Source organism: Dama dama, chromosome 29 (genome assembly GCF_033118175.1).
Source record: "Dama dama isolate Ldn47 chromosome 29, ASM3311817v1, whole genome shotgun sequence".
In the NCBI taxonomy this organism is placed as follows: domain Eukaryota; kingdom Metazoa; phylum Chordata; class Mammalia; order Artiodactyla; family Cervidae; genus Dama; species Dama dama.
The window spans coordinates 38,185,570-38,199,730 of NC_083709.1; the positions used below are offsets into that span (position 1 = coordinate 38,185,570).

The 14,161-nt window shown below is 38.7% G+C and overlaps 1 protein-coding gene across 2 annotated transcripts in view; it reads left to right on the plus strand.

The window, feature by feature from the left end:
* Positions 1-1,190: 1,190 nt before the first annotated feature.
* ZDHHC21 (zinc finger DHHC-type palmitoyltransferase 21) overlaps positions 1,191-14,161 on the plus strand; it is a 72,523-nt gene continuing 59,552 nt past the window's right edge. The window contains exons 1-3 of one of the 2 annotated variants that reach the window (XM_061132068.1): positions 1,191-1,311; positions 9,827-9,960; positions 13,394-13,548. The gene's annotated coding sequence lies outside the window, so the exon portion shown is untranslated. The remainder of the gene's footprint in view (positions 1,312-9,826; positions 9,961-13,393; positions 13,549-14,161) is intronic. The other variant, XM_061132067.1, reaches the window with a different exon arrangement.

Sequence of the window (14,161 nt, forward strand, 5' to 3'; positions counted from 1 at the left end):
AGAGGAACTCTGGGCTGGCAGGATTTGAGCTGAGTCCCAGGTCTGGATAGAATTAAGATCATGAGAGGAAGATGGAGGGCATTTTAGGAAGGGTAGATTCAGAAGCAAGATAGGTAGAGATAAGGTTAGAGGGATAGGTAGGGACCAGTTTGTGAACAGCGTTCAATGCCATTCTGTAGAGTTCAGATTTTAGAGTTTAGCAAATAGAATTTTTTTTTTTCCCCCATCCACACATTATTCCTCCTGTGGCAGACAGGCTCAAAGATCCAGCATACTGCAAACTTTTTAACCTTCCCACAGTACTGTTCAGCAGAGGTGAAGGGGAGAGGAAAGGTTTTGATTTATCTTTGGTGTTGGACAAAGATAGGAATTGAGATTGAGAGGTGGATTATTTGCAGTGTTGAGTCAATGTGTTTTTCGTAGGTGGCAGGGATGATAAAGCCAGTAATTTTTCGATGACAAACAGAAAGCAAAGCTTGTTTCACTACGAATTTTGGTTGCCGACAGGAAAAAGAAAAATCTTGGTTGTCTTGGGCAACTTTGGCTCTTGTTACACAGAGGGTCTGAAGTGGGCAAAACCATTCACTAGAGTCCAGTGCTTTTCAATCTTCAAGGTGCACGTGTAGGCATCACTTGTAACCCTTCTTAAAATGTAGATACTGATTCAGCAGGCCTGAAATGGCGCGTTTCTAACAAGTTTCCAGAGGATACTGATGCTGGGGACTGCAATTTGAGGCAAGGTACCAGGGGCCATCCAGTGTGAGTTAGGGGTAGAGAGGCCCGCGGGACAGCCCTTTCGAAGGAAAGAGGATAAACGCGATCCTTAAAGAAAGGCCCCTCTCCAGTCACTCAGGAGAGTGGGGACAATGGTGGGGAAGGAGGAGGAGGAGGGCCTGGGCAAAGCTGGGAAGGTGGCAGCCCGGGAGGGTGGCGGCGCCGAGGTGCGTCAGGTGCGAGTGTTCGGGGAGCGGCTGTCCGGGGGGCACGTGGCCGCGGCGCGTCAGCGCCCGCCCCAAGCGCGATTTGTGGTTTTTGGGCCCTCGGCGGCTCCCATCGCGGCTCCCCGGGCGCGCAGCGGGGACCGCGGCGGCAGCCGCAGCCGCAGCCGCAGCCGGTCACTCCACCGCGCGGGCGGGTGCACCTCTCCCGCCTGCCCGGCGCTCTGGCTCCGGAAGCGGAAGGGGAGCGCAGGCCCGGCTGGGCGGCGGCGGCGGGACTAGAGGAGAAGGAGGCGGCGGAGGTGGAGGTGGAGGGGGACGAGCCGCCTGCAGCCGGGAGAGCAGTCGCGGGGAGAGCGAGCCCCCGGCGCCGGTGAGTGTGTGCAGGCGCGGGAACGCCACGGCAGCCCGGCGCCCGCCCTGCCCCGCGCGCTGTCCTCTGCCCGCACCTGCCCTCACCCCTGCTCAGAGCCCCGGGGCTTCTCCGTGCCCTGCACCCCTGGGGTCTGGCCTTTCAGTATCTTCCGCCAGGGAGCTGCAGCCACCCGTCAGCTGCCCCTCCCATTACTGGTAGTTTGGTGGTTTCCTGTTCCAGTCTAGGTGATTTGGGGTAGTTTTTTTGTTTGTGTGGTGGTTTTTTTTTAATTAAAAGAAAAAAAAAAAAAAAATCTGTGCCCTGAGCTTCTCACGTTTGAACTCTAGTTTCCCGTCTCTGTACGCACGCCCGGGGACCTGCTAGAGATCTGGGATTTGTTCTTGCCATCTCAGCTTTTCATTCATTCCCAGATCGCTGGGGTGAGGCTTCAAAGAATTTGCGGGAGGAGAAACAACTTGCTCCTTTGCTGACCTTCTGCCTCCCTCCCCCAGATCCAAGAGTGGTTTTGAGAAAATGGCTTATGGATGGCAGCAGTTTGCACTTGTTACCATTCACTATAATAGCCCACTGAATTTTAACCATTTAATGCTGTGGTCTTTTTCAAGCTGTATTTGGGTCATGCATTAAGATCCTTTGTGAGTCAGTGGAGGATGTCGGTACCTCCAGGGCTAAGGGAACCTGACTGGTTATTATTTGAAAATATTGCAATATAGCCATCTATAAAAGTACAAGAGGAAAAAAAGTCAAGGTCGCTGTGGGCGGGTCATAAATCATAGTGTGAAGTTACAGTATAAAATAAAGACCAGTAAGTATAATTAAGCACACAGGTTAAAACTATTTGTCAAATGGATCCAAGATCTGTTATGCTAATATGCGTGCTTTAAATATTCACTACCTTCCTTGAAGTAAAAAGTAATAATGATAATTTTCATTTGATGACTATTTGGTACATGCCATTCCTTGACTAAAGACTTTTGGTGTAGTGTCTTGTTAAATCCTTCCAACTCCTCAGATTTTTTTAAATTTTAAGAATAAAATCCAGAGAGTTGCTTTATTTTGCCTTAGGTGTGCTGTGTTGTCCTGGCAAAAAGTATTTTTGAAAAGATGAGAAATCAGTTGGAAAGAAAGAACCAAATAATTTGGTGTTGTGGAAAGAAAAACTCAGACACTATCTAGCTGTGGTTTCCTGGGTAGGTCAGTGACCAATGACATTTTTCATCTATACAACCAGGTGAAGTGAAGTCACTCAGTCGTGTCCAACTCTTTGTGACCCCCATGGACTGTAGCCTGCCAGGCTTCTCCATCCATTGGATTTTCCAGGCAAGAATACTGGAGTGGGTTGCCATTTCCTTCCCCAGAGGATCTTCCCGACTCAGGGATTGAACTTGGGTCTCCTGCGTTACAGGTAGACTCCTTAACAGTCTGAGCAACCAGGAAGTTGGGCCAAATTCTTTAAGCCTTATTTTACCTGTCCCATGCTTATTTGGAATACGCTAAGTTTGTAAATAATTTAAGACCCTTTAACATGTTAAAGATACCCAAAGAAGTATTAGTAAAATTATATCAAAATAGAACCAAAAATGTATAATTCTATACTTTTAGCGTAATATTTGGTATAGTACTATTCCAGAATTCCTCATTTGGAGATAAAACAATAGGATTATATAAGTCCTTTCAAACTGTTGTGATTTCTGTTTAATTTAACATACTTTCGAAGCCATAGTTGGAATAAATGAACTAGAGTGTATTTTAAATAAAATGATAACTGTGTCACATTGCCTACCTCTGGGGTGTTTCGCTTAATGAAAGAAATTTAAGCATTTAAAAATGCAAACATGGAACCATCAGCTTAACAGGTAGGTTCTTAAGAAGTAATCAGTGACTCATAAAATTTCTTACTTCTTATTTACTCACTGCCTGATTTCTCTAATTCGTAGAGATGGATTCAGAGCCTGTGGAAAAGCACATGGGTAAAATAATGTCATGTACTAGTGAAGAAATGAGTTGAGAAGTCTAGTAATGTCTCTGTGGAGCTTTTTTTTTCAGGAATTGTAATTGAATGTGAGTCGATAAAATCTTTCTCAGTGTAGAAGACTACGTAGTGATGTTATCAGTTCTGCCAGACATAGCAGGGAAGGCGAAGGAAAAGCTATTTGTATTCCCAGGAAGTTGTGTCCTAAGCTCAGTTGTACTTTTGCGTTAAGGAATGAGGGCATTTTATCTTACTGGAGTGAAACATCAGGACTCCGTTTCAGATTCTCAAACACACTAAAAACAAATGGCACTTTAGCATTGAGAGAAACCAGTGCATTAATACATCTTACTAAAGTTGAAAATGTTAAAAAATATAGATAACTGAAAAGAATAAATGGAAAAACACGTCTTTCTCATTATTAGAATATTGATTTTTTTTTGGTTAAGCACCTGGTAAATTGAGTTTTCTGAATGTTGAGCTTTAAGCCAACTTCTTCACTCTCCTCTTTCACTTTCATCAAGAGGCTTTTTAGTTCCTCTTCACTTTCTGCCATAAGGGTGGTGTCATCCACATTTCTGAGGTTATTGATATTTCTCCCGTTAATCTTGATTCCAGCCTGTGCTTCTTCCAGCCCAGTGTTTCTCATGATGTACTCTGCATATAAGTTAACTAAGCAGGGTGACACTATACAGCCTGGATGTGCTCCTTTTCCTATTTGGAACCAGAAAGTGAAGAAGAACTAAAGAGCCTCTTGATGAAAGTGAAAGAGGAGAGTGAAAAAGTTGGCTTAAAGCTCAACATTCAGAAAACTAAGATCGTGGCATCTGATCCCATCACTTCATGGCTGATAGATGGAGAAACAGTGGAAACAGTGGCAGATTTTATTTTTGGGGCTCCAAAATCACTGCAGATGGTGACTGCAGCCATGAAATAAAAAGACACTTACTCCTTGGAAGGAAAGTTATGACCAACCTAGACAGCATATTAAAAAGCAGAGACATTACTTTGCCAAGAAAGGTCCGTCTAGTCAAGGCTATGGTTTTTCCAGTGGTCATGTATGGATGTAAGAGTTGGACTATAAAGAAAGCTGAGCGCCGAAGAATTGATGCTTTTGAACTGTGGTGTTGGAGAAGACTCTTGAGAGTCCCTTGGACTGTAAGGAGATCAAATCAGTCCATCCTAAAGGAGATCAGTCCTAAGAGTTTATTGGAAGGACTGATGTTGAAGCTGAAATTCCAATACTTTGGCCACCTGATGCGAAGAGCTGACTCATTTGAAAAGACCCTGATGCTGGGAAAGATTGAGGGCAGGAGGAGAAGGGGATGACAGAGGATGAGATGGTTGGATGACATCACTGACTCAATGGACATGAGTTTGAGTAAACTCTGGCAGTTGGTGATGGACAGGGAGGCCTGGTGTGCTGCAGTCCATGGGGTCTCAAAGAGTCGGATGCGACTGAGCAACTGAACTGAACTGAAATTGAGTTGGCCTAGTTTGAAAAGCATATCTTAATAGATACAAAACAACACTACTTTCATTGGTAGCTACCTATCCCAAAGTAATGTGATGGTAGTTTATTAACTTATTTCCCTCTTTTGATGTGCTCTGGTGAAAAAATGTGATATTTGCAAAGTTTGTCTTTTGCCTTTTAGACCTCTGTTTCCTGGTGCTTTTTCTCTCAAGTGGATTAACTTTGTCCATTTAAGGACTGAAGAAGTTTCTGCTCTCTTGTCTGTTGCTACTAGTTCCACAAAAAGGCAGGTTAGGTAAAAATTAGTATTTTACTACTCACTGATTCATTTAATTTTAATTTTAACTTAACGTGCTCCACTGTGGTCTCAACCTGGCTTCTGATTTTAAGCCTTTTATCAGTAATTATGGAATAAATAACCTTTTTTTTTTTTTTTTTTTTTTTAACTGTTGTAGGATTTTCAGCTTCAGCAAGCAAGGAGAGATTTTCTTTTTTCTTTCAGTATTATTGTTTTTAAATCATGTCTGCTTTGGTAAAGCCTGGTGTGACGGAAATCTAATTTAGCCTTTTGGTTTTTTTTTTTTTTTCCCCAATCTGTTCTTGGTGCAGTGGTTACTAGATAGGGGTAAGTAGCTGTTGCCTTTCCTCATGGAAGAACATGCCTAATTCACAGCCAGGAAATGCCAGAGCCTTATTTCTGGCTTTTCCTGTAGCTGAAGGTTTTTTTCTTGTGCTATTGTTTGAGCAGAAGTTACCTGTGTTCAAAGGTAGGGAGCTTCTGTCCCTGCCCTGCATTTAATACCAGCTCTTTCCTGGTTGCCCTGTCCCTTTTCCTAAATGAAGAGTCCCACATGGGCAGTTTGTGCTGACTGAAACAGTATTAGGTAGTCTTTAATCATATCATCCCACACCTTTTGAGTTATTTTTGTTTTTTTGTTAGGAGGTTTGTTTTTTGTTAGAAGAAGTTACTGTATTGCAATACTTTTAATAATGGTATTAAATTTACTTTTTTTTTTTTTTCACCTATGAAGCAGATATACAGAAGAGCCTCAGCTTATGTTCAGTTCTGCCCATAATATAGTGACTTAAAGACTTGTTCTAGGAAGTGGATTCTTGAAACCATCAGTGGTACAGCTTTGACACTTTGTTCACCCACATTTTCACAGGATCTTGCTGGAGACCTTAGCAGATGGGCCAGAATTCCCAACTGTAATTCTGTATTTTTCTTTAGCTTTTGAAATCAGGTCCTGATTTTCTCCCATGCTTCATTCTTTAACTCACCAGGCCTTCTAATTTTACCTGGAAAAGATTTAGCTCAGTCACTCTATTTTTAGATCAGATCTCTGTTTTTGGTTTTTTGCTTGAAGAGACTGCCTTCATGTCTGCCTGGTGGAAATACAGCCTCCCTACATGCTTATAGTATGATGCAAGGGAAAAGGCTGTATACTGTCTGAGGTTTCACATCCCTTGACAAGTAGTTCTTAGACTCTGGTGTTAGAAAAAGTAGATAGCTGGGTATAGTTAAATTGTGTGTGCCTGCTAAGTCATTTCAGTCTCGTCTGACTCTTTGCGACCTGATGGACTGTAGTCCACCAGACTCCTCTGTCCATGGGATTCTCCAGGCAATAGTACTGGAGTGGGTTGCCGTGCCCTCCTCCAGGGGATCTTCCTGACCCAGAGATTGAACTTGCATCTCTTACCTGCCTCTAGCGCCACCTCAAATCACTGCTTTAATGATGGCAACCCAGAAACATTGTTTCATCTTGGAGGTTTTAAGACTAGATGTAAAATTCATCTTTAAGTCCTTCTTTCCCCTTACAAACTCCCATTTAAAATTACCATTGTTGGAGGTGTTTCTTATTTGCCAAGCAATTTCTCCTTTAGGTATGACAGTCACCTTGTGTGTTGGTATTTTAATCACCATATTAGAGATGGTTAAACTGAAGCTTCAAAAGAAACTGAAGCTTGAAGAGCTAATAAAGGCTCTGTAATAATTTGAATGTGACTCTCTTAAACATTAATTTCCTACTCTATTAAAATAAACGGAATACCCCTGTGATATTTTAAAAATTGCATGACCTATTTGGCTAATTATTAATGACAGCTGTATCCTGATATTTTAGGTAGAATTACTTGACTAGTTTCTCAGAGTCGATAAAATTGGAAGTTAAATAGCTGTATAAATATATACAGTTATATAGTTATATTTTTAAGATTTATTTAAAGCTGTATTTATAAGGTTTACATTTTATATATTTGTATAATATGTTAACCATTTTATTTTGACACTGTGGGGGGTTTTTTTTTTTTTGGTTTGCCCTGTAAATCATCAATTGCAGTCTTTCACACACAGCAATGTTAAAAATAAATAACATTTTGTACTTACAGAACTTTGAGATATTCTTTGCTGTCATAAAATTTGTTGGGTTTTTAAGACTAGGATTGCTTTTATATCACATGGGTGAGATTTGATTCTACAGTAATGGCCATGCTGAATAGATAAAATGCTTATCTCATTTTCGGTGCTATGGCTGTGATGTAGTTCTAATAACTGTAAATACAAAGTAGGATTTTTTCCCCTTGATTTTAAGCTGGTGAATGCCTAGGGTTTGACTCATGGATGGTTGACTTGTGCTGTTACTAATGTTACTGACAGAAACTACTGTTTCGCTGTAATGCTAAGAAGCCACGCTGGAGGCATAGCCCTAGCAGAATTACTGACTTTGGCCATGTTTCAGAGCACTTCCTTGGACCACACTTAATTCTGTTTGAGGTCTTTTCTAGAAGATGAGCTCATCCTTTGCTGTTAGCGTAGCATCTCTTTTGCTAAGTCATTCTGTATTTGTCCCTGAGAAGCAAATGTGCAGCCGTGGAGACCACTTTAAATTAGCTTAGCAAGCTAGAGTAGAAACAAGTTACATTTCACAATCGAACAATCATGATCCATAGAAAAAGTGACCCTGGGAGAAAAATGCAGTTAAAAAAAAAAGAAGTCTATAAGGGGAATGGAAATGCAGTGATAATGATTTTGATATTTTCTTCCACATCCTCTGTATGTAATAGGTTCCTATTCCTATGGTAAGCAGCATGCATGGCAAACTCACAACTTGTCTTTTATTTCCTTTCTTGGGGAATGGTACCACCGTTCACCTAGACTCTAAGCTAAAACTTGGGAGTCATCCTAGAATCTGCCCTATGTGTGACTGATCACTATGTCCTGTTAGTTTTACTCTTTAAGTTCTTTTTCTGCCCTTTTCCAGCATACCTCCTGTCTTAAGTTTTCCATCTTCACCCCTACTCCTTCCCACTTCCCTTAGAAACTGCTGCTTTTGGGGTACTTAGCATATGCCCTCATCTCTCAACTGAATAACCAGTAAACCTAGCTTATTTCATATAGTCAGTCTTGGAGCTTTATCCATCCACCCAAGTTTGTTCTTCAGAGTGTTGCTCTTCTTTCTAAAATGCACATTTCACCACGGCATTCTTTTGCCTATAATCCTTTAGGGTTTTCGAAACCACCGTCTTCAGGGTGAAGTCCAAACTCATTGGCGTGGTTTAACAGTGTTTTTTACTTTGTCAACTTGTAGGTCATGAAATCAGTCTAGTAGGCTGTGACCAACACTATATATTTTCATTAAAGTGAAATACAATATAATAGTGCAGTCTATATCACATATAGTCTGGATAAATATCACTTCATTAAACTTTTTCAGTTATATATTTTATACATATGCAGTATATAACTCACATATCTCATGTATTTCTGTGTATTTGCTGCTAGATGTTCTGAACTATATTTCTTAAAGATGATTGTTCTCGAAAGGTTAAACATGTTTTATCTGATTCTTGCATATGAAATGACTCTAGTCATTTCAGTTTACTTAGATTTTCTTTGCCTGCCCTTATACTTTTGCTTACTTTGCTTGCTTATTCAGAAGAGCCTCCGTTTTTCATCATTTCATTTCGTAGGTTTCACTCGCTCCAGAAATCTTTTCTTGGTGGCAACACCAAAAGAAATAAATTTTTCACCGCAGCCTGGTAGACACATAAATATTCACATGACTGAAAAAAGTCCCATGAACCAGTACCCATCCTCTATGAGATACATTATTGCCCCATTGCCCTCTATCTTACTTTGTCTTGGTTGCTGTTGATTATGTCTGTTTACTAGTTTGTCTCTGTTGAGAATAGGGCTGGTTTCTCTCTCTTTTTTTAAATCTATACACAGTGCCAAGGCTTGGTATATAGACAACAGGAGGTGGTTGAATTAGTGAAATTCTGGATCAGTATATTTTCTAGAACTCTTTACAGTAACTCTTAAACTCTTACTGTTTATGCCTGAACTATAGAAATTAACTTTAATGATTGATTCTTTTAATGATTTCATTATAGGAGGATAACTTTTTTCCTTAAAACATTTAAATTAATATGTGCTTCTATTTTTAAACTCCTTATTTTACGTTTATCAATTGTGATTAGATAGTCCTGGCCTAACGCTTCCCTGGTGGCTCAGCGGTTAAAGCGTCTGCCTGCAATGTGGGAGACATGGGTTCGATCCCTGGGTCGGGAAGATCCCCTGGACAAGGAAATGGCAACCCACTCCAGCATTCTTGCCTGGAGAATCCCATGGAGGGAGGAGCCTGGTAGGCTACAGTCCATGGGGTTGCAAAGAGTCAGACACGACTGAGCTACTTCACTAAACTAAACACTAAACATGTTGATAGATATTACATTGCATTTTGTCACATCAGTGACCTCAGAATCTACTGTTATTTTGTGATTTGTGGTCAGGAAGTTTGATGAAGCCAAATGCTGGACACACAACACTTAATTTGATTTTATGGGAACTGGGTCATTTCAAAAGAGAAAACTTTCATGTATAATGGCAGTCAGATAAAGATTTTTGGGGGCTGGCAGGATTAGGTATGAAGACAGAATTAAGTGGAGTTGGATCATTTTATTTCTAAATTTAAATTTTTTGTAATTGGTCATTTTGCAGTTAGAATATTTAGTTGTTTACAGTTTGTATCATTGTTGTGAGATCATTTTTATTAAACCATTAATAGAGTCTCATGGAGAACTGCTGTTGAGGAGAGATCCATTTGTTGGGATGCAATAAAAAAAAAAGAATAAATCAAGATAAAACTGCTAAATTCAAGTACCAGGAAAATTACAACACATCTCAGTGAATTTGCAAGTGGTAAGTGCATTTAATTTTAATGGGAATATGTTTCTTATTCTTAGTGTCCTTAAAGTGTTATGTTTAGATGAATTTTAACAATCTTTCATTTGTAAAAAATTATAGTTACTGTATGTTTATGTAAAGTTTTTCATATTAAAATCTTAACTGAACATTTTCTTAAACAAGGCTTTTTCCACACAGAGGGAAAAAAATCTGTAAATAATATTGAAACATCTTCCTGAAGTGTATGTCTTATATGGCTTTATCGCTAATGCTTCTGTGCTGCATTTTTAAAGATACTAATTTGAAAAACATTCCACGTAAAGATAATGCATAGTGATAAAGAGAGGCTAAAATGAAAATTTTTGGTGGGTATGGCAAACCCACTCCAGTATTCTTGCCTGGAGTATCCCATGGACAGAGGAGCCTGGCAAGCTATAGTCCATAGGGTCGCAAAGAGTTGAACACAGCTGAAACGACTGAACACAAGCACACTTATTTCTTAATGAGCTTAGACTTATACATAAATATATGTACAAAATGTGATGGCATTCCTTCTCTCTATTCTTTCCTTCCTCAGCCCAGTGATAACCACTGTTAACAGTTTGGTAGGTGTGTTTTCTTCCACACATACAGAAATAACTTACACATTATTTTTTTCCTAACAAAAAAAGAATCACATTGCACAAACTTCTCTGTAACTTTCCCCTCCAACACTTAATTATGAAAGATTTTAAGCAGAGGAACTGAAAGAATTTCATACTATAATACCTTCATACCCATCACCTAGATTCTACAATGTTTTACTGAACTACATCACATGCTCATCCATCTCTGAGTCCACCCATTAATCCATGTTTTTTGGGATCCATTTGAAAGTAAACTGCAGTCATCTGTACACTTCTTTCCCCCTCTCCCCAGTACTTCAGTGTACGTATCATTAACTAGAGTTCAGTATTGGTTTAAAGGATTTTTTTTTTAAGGTGAACTGACATACCATGAAATGCACCAATATTAAGTGCACATTTGCTGGGTTTCAACAAATTTATAACCTGTATATCTCAAATTTGTGTCAAGATAGAGATCTCTATCAGCACCTCAGAAAGTGCCCTTATACCTTTTCCTAGTTCAACTCTATCCTGCCCTCCTTTTAGGAAGATATGCACCCCCCATAGATTTTGCCATATAACTCTCTTCTTTTCACTCAACACCTGTGTGGGTAGCCATATGCACATCTTGATCAACTTGTTTTTCTTCTTTAAAAATTGCAGTAGCTTGGAAATAGTCTATGCTGTGGATATATTATGATTTACGGTATATGACCATTTCCCTCTCTCTGTATGGGCATTTGTTGTTGTTTAGGGCTAAGTTGTGTCCGGTGTTTTGCAACTCCGTGGACTGTAGTCCCCCAGGTGCCCAGGCAAGAATACTGGAGAAGGTTGCCATTTCCTCCTCCAGGGGACCTTCCCAACTCAGGGAGAGAACCCCTCACTTCTGCTTGGCAAGTGGATTTTTATCACTGAGATCACCTGGGAAGTCCCTACATGGGTATATAGGTTGTGCCATATTTTTGTGACTATAAAAAGTGCTGTGTATATATATATATATCTGTACACTCTAGTGAATGTTTTTATAGATATGACTAGAAATAAAACTGCTGGGTCAGAGAGTTTGACATTTTAATAGATACTGCCAAATTGCCCTCCAAAGATGACTATATCAGTTTACATGCTTATCAGCAATGAATTGAAAGTGTCCTTTTCTCTGTGCCCTTTCAACATTGGGTGTCATCTGTCTTTCTAAAATTTTGTCAATACAAAGGATGAAAAATACAACTAGTGATTTCGCATTTTTCTAGTCAGCAGTGATTAACCATTGGATTTTTTTTTGTCCTTTGTGAATTTCCTCTCCATGTATTTACTTTAATGACTCTTGCTAGAAACATGGTATATTCTTTTTTCCAAGGATGCTTTGTCTTTTAATTTTGTTTCTGCTGTGTTTTGAGCTTCAGAGATTTTAATCTTTCTGTGATTAAATATGGCTTATGGGGTCTTACTAAAGATCTTGCTCATTCTAAGATTATAAAATCACTTACTATATATAGTCTTCTGTTAGTTTTTCTTTTTATTTGAAATTTTGAAGAGAAAGAGAAATTCGCTGTGAACTTAGGTGCCAGTAAAAAAATTTCATATGGAGAGTGAGATTCAAATTGACCTTGAAGTATGTGTTGAATTTGAATAGAGCAAACAAAATGGCAGGGACATTTTGGACAGAAGGAATGAGAGAGGTATATATATTCTTATTCATGGAACAATAATAAGACCACTGGATGACATGGTGAGTCATATAAACTGTGAATTTAGAGATACTCATTTGGCTCAATTTCTTGTAAATTATTTTGGTTCACTTTTATCATTTTCCAAAATCAGCATTCTGGTGTTATAATTTTGTCATAGTTTTCTGATACTTTTCATAGTGACTTCAATATTCTTCCTGAGGAAAATACATGAAATTATTTTAGGTGAAATTTAGTTGCCTGAAGAAGGCAGAAAAGGAAAGGAGGCTTCCTACCAGAGTAGGTTGAACATTGTAAATATTTACATGGCCTAGTTTATTAGAGTTGAGTTATAATTTCTTTGGAAAAAAAATGTTGTGCTGTAGTAATTTATATTATTAATGGAGTTGGTCACAGCACCCAAGTATAGTTACCAGATAGCAATCTTCAAAAATGTTGAAGGACCGGTGTGTCCACTAGTTACATCAAAGAGTTATGAGCTCATCATTTAATACACAAATTAATACGTTGAATTCTCTAGCTGATGAAAGTATTTACAGATGCCACCCTTAAAACCATGTAGCAACATAGTGTTCAATTTGGTGGTTGCTCAGGATGTGTAATAGTTTCTGTTCAGCCGTGAGCCACGCCTGGTAGATATTAACTGAGAGGCGCGACCCTGCAACCCTACCAGTTACATGTTTCTGGCTGTAATCTGATTTGGAGCTCTGTTTTCGTCTCTACAATCCAGTTGTCAGGATTCAGTGGCACTAATTTTCACTGATCAGGTATTTTTTTTTAAAAATATTCAAAGTCTTACTTGTTCATTCTTTTATATTTCTATACTCAGGTCACTTTTCCTTGGGGATTCTTGTTCTTTTAGAGCTTGTTGTCTGTGTATGTTTATATCCAGGAAAAACAGACACATTTTAAACTGTGCTTTTCATTAATAGTTTCTGTTGTGAGGAATGTGTTGCAGTGATAAGAAAAATTTGTTCTTCTCTGGTAGAGGAGAATGAAAATAGAGTTTAAAAAATGAGTTAAGTGTTTGATCATTTTGCTACTTGTTTTGCTGGGTTTTATGCATCTCTGTTTCTGATACTTATATATTTAGAAATAAGTAATGAAGTTACTCTGTTATATATAATTATTGAAATTCATTGTCTGTTTTTTTAGTTCTGAATGGAACTGAAAGATTAAAAGAAAGAAGATACGTGAAGTTAATGATACTGATCGTGTTGAGAGACAGAGACTTCTGTCATTTCTTTTAGCACTTGATAATTGGCAAGATTGTAAAAATAAACATTCTTTTTAATGTTTCTCTTTTTTAGGTATGTTGATAGCTTATTATTTGCATTTGAGTTCATTTACTTTTTAAAATAATGATACCTAGAAAATTAAATAGCATGCTTTATCCTCTGTGGCTTTCCTTACTTTAATGATACTGATAGATCTTTTAATTTTTTAGTTAAAAGGTAATGAAGTTCAACTTTTACTTTTTTAAAGATCGAGGCATTATTTCAGTTTTAAAATTCATGCATAAATACTAAGAGACCAAATCTGATTTAAAGGGTTGGGTGGTGTTGCATTTGAGTTCTTGTCTTTTTTCCCCTGCATTTCAAGTGTTTCAAGGTTCTAGGGATAATAGGATAAGCGTGTTCTTTTAGAATTAAGTAATCCTTAATCTTTTTTTCTTTGTGCTGGTAGCTTTGTAACTTAAAGAACATTGGCAAAGTCTCTAAAGGTAGTTCTGTGAGGCTCTTCAACTGATGATAAATTATTCCTAGAATGAAGTAGTCTGATATATGTTAGAGATCTGGGAGATACCCTCCAAAAGCTTACTGGTTTGATTCTACAACTAATTTCTCCAAAACTAATTTTGACTTCTGTCTTCTCTTAGCCCAAATGAATTGTCTTTAATTTCATCCTCCACACCAGAGCTTT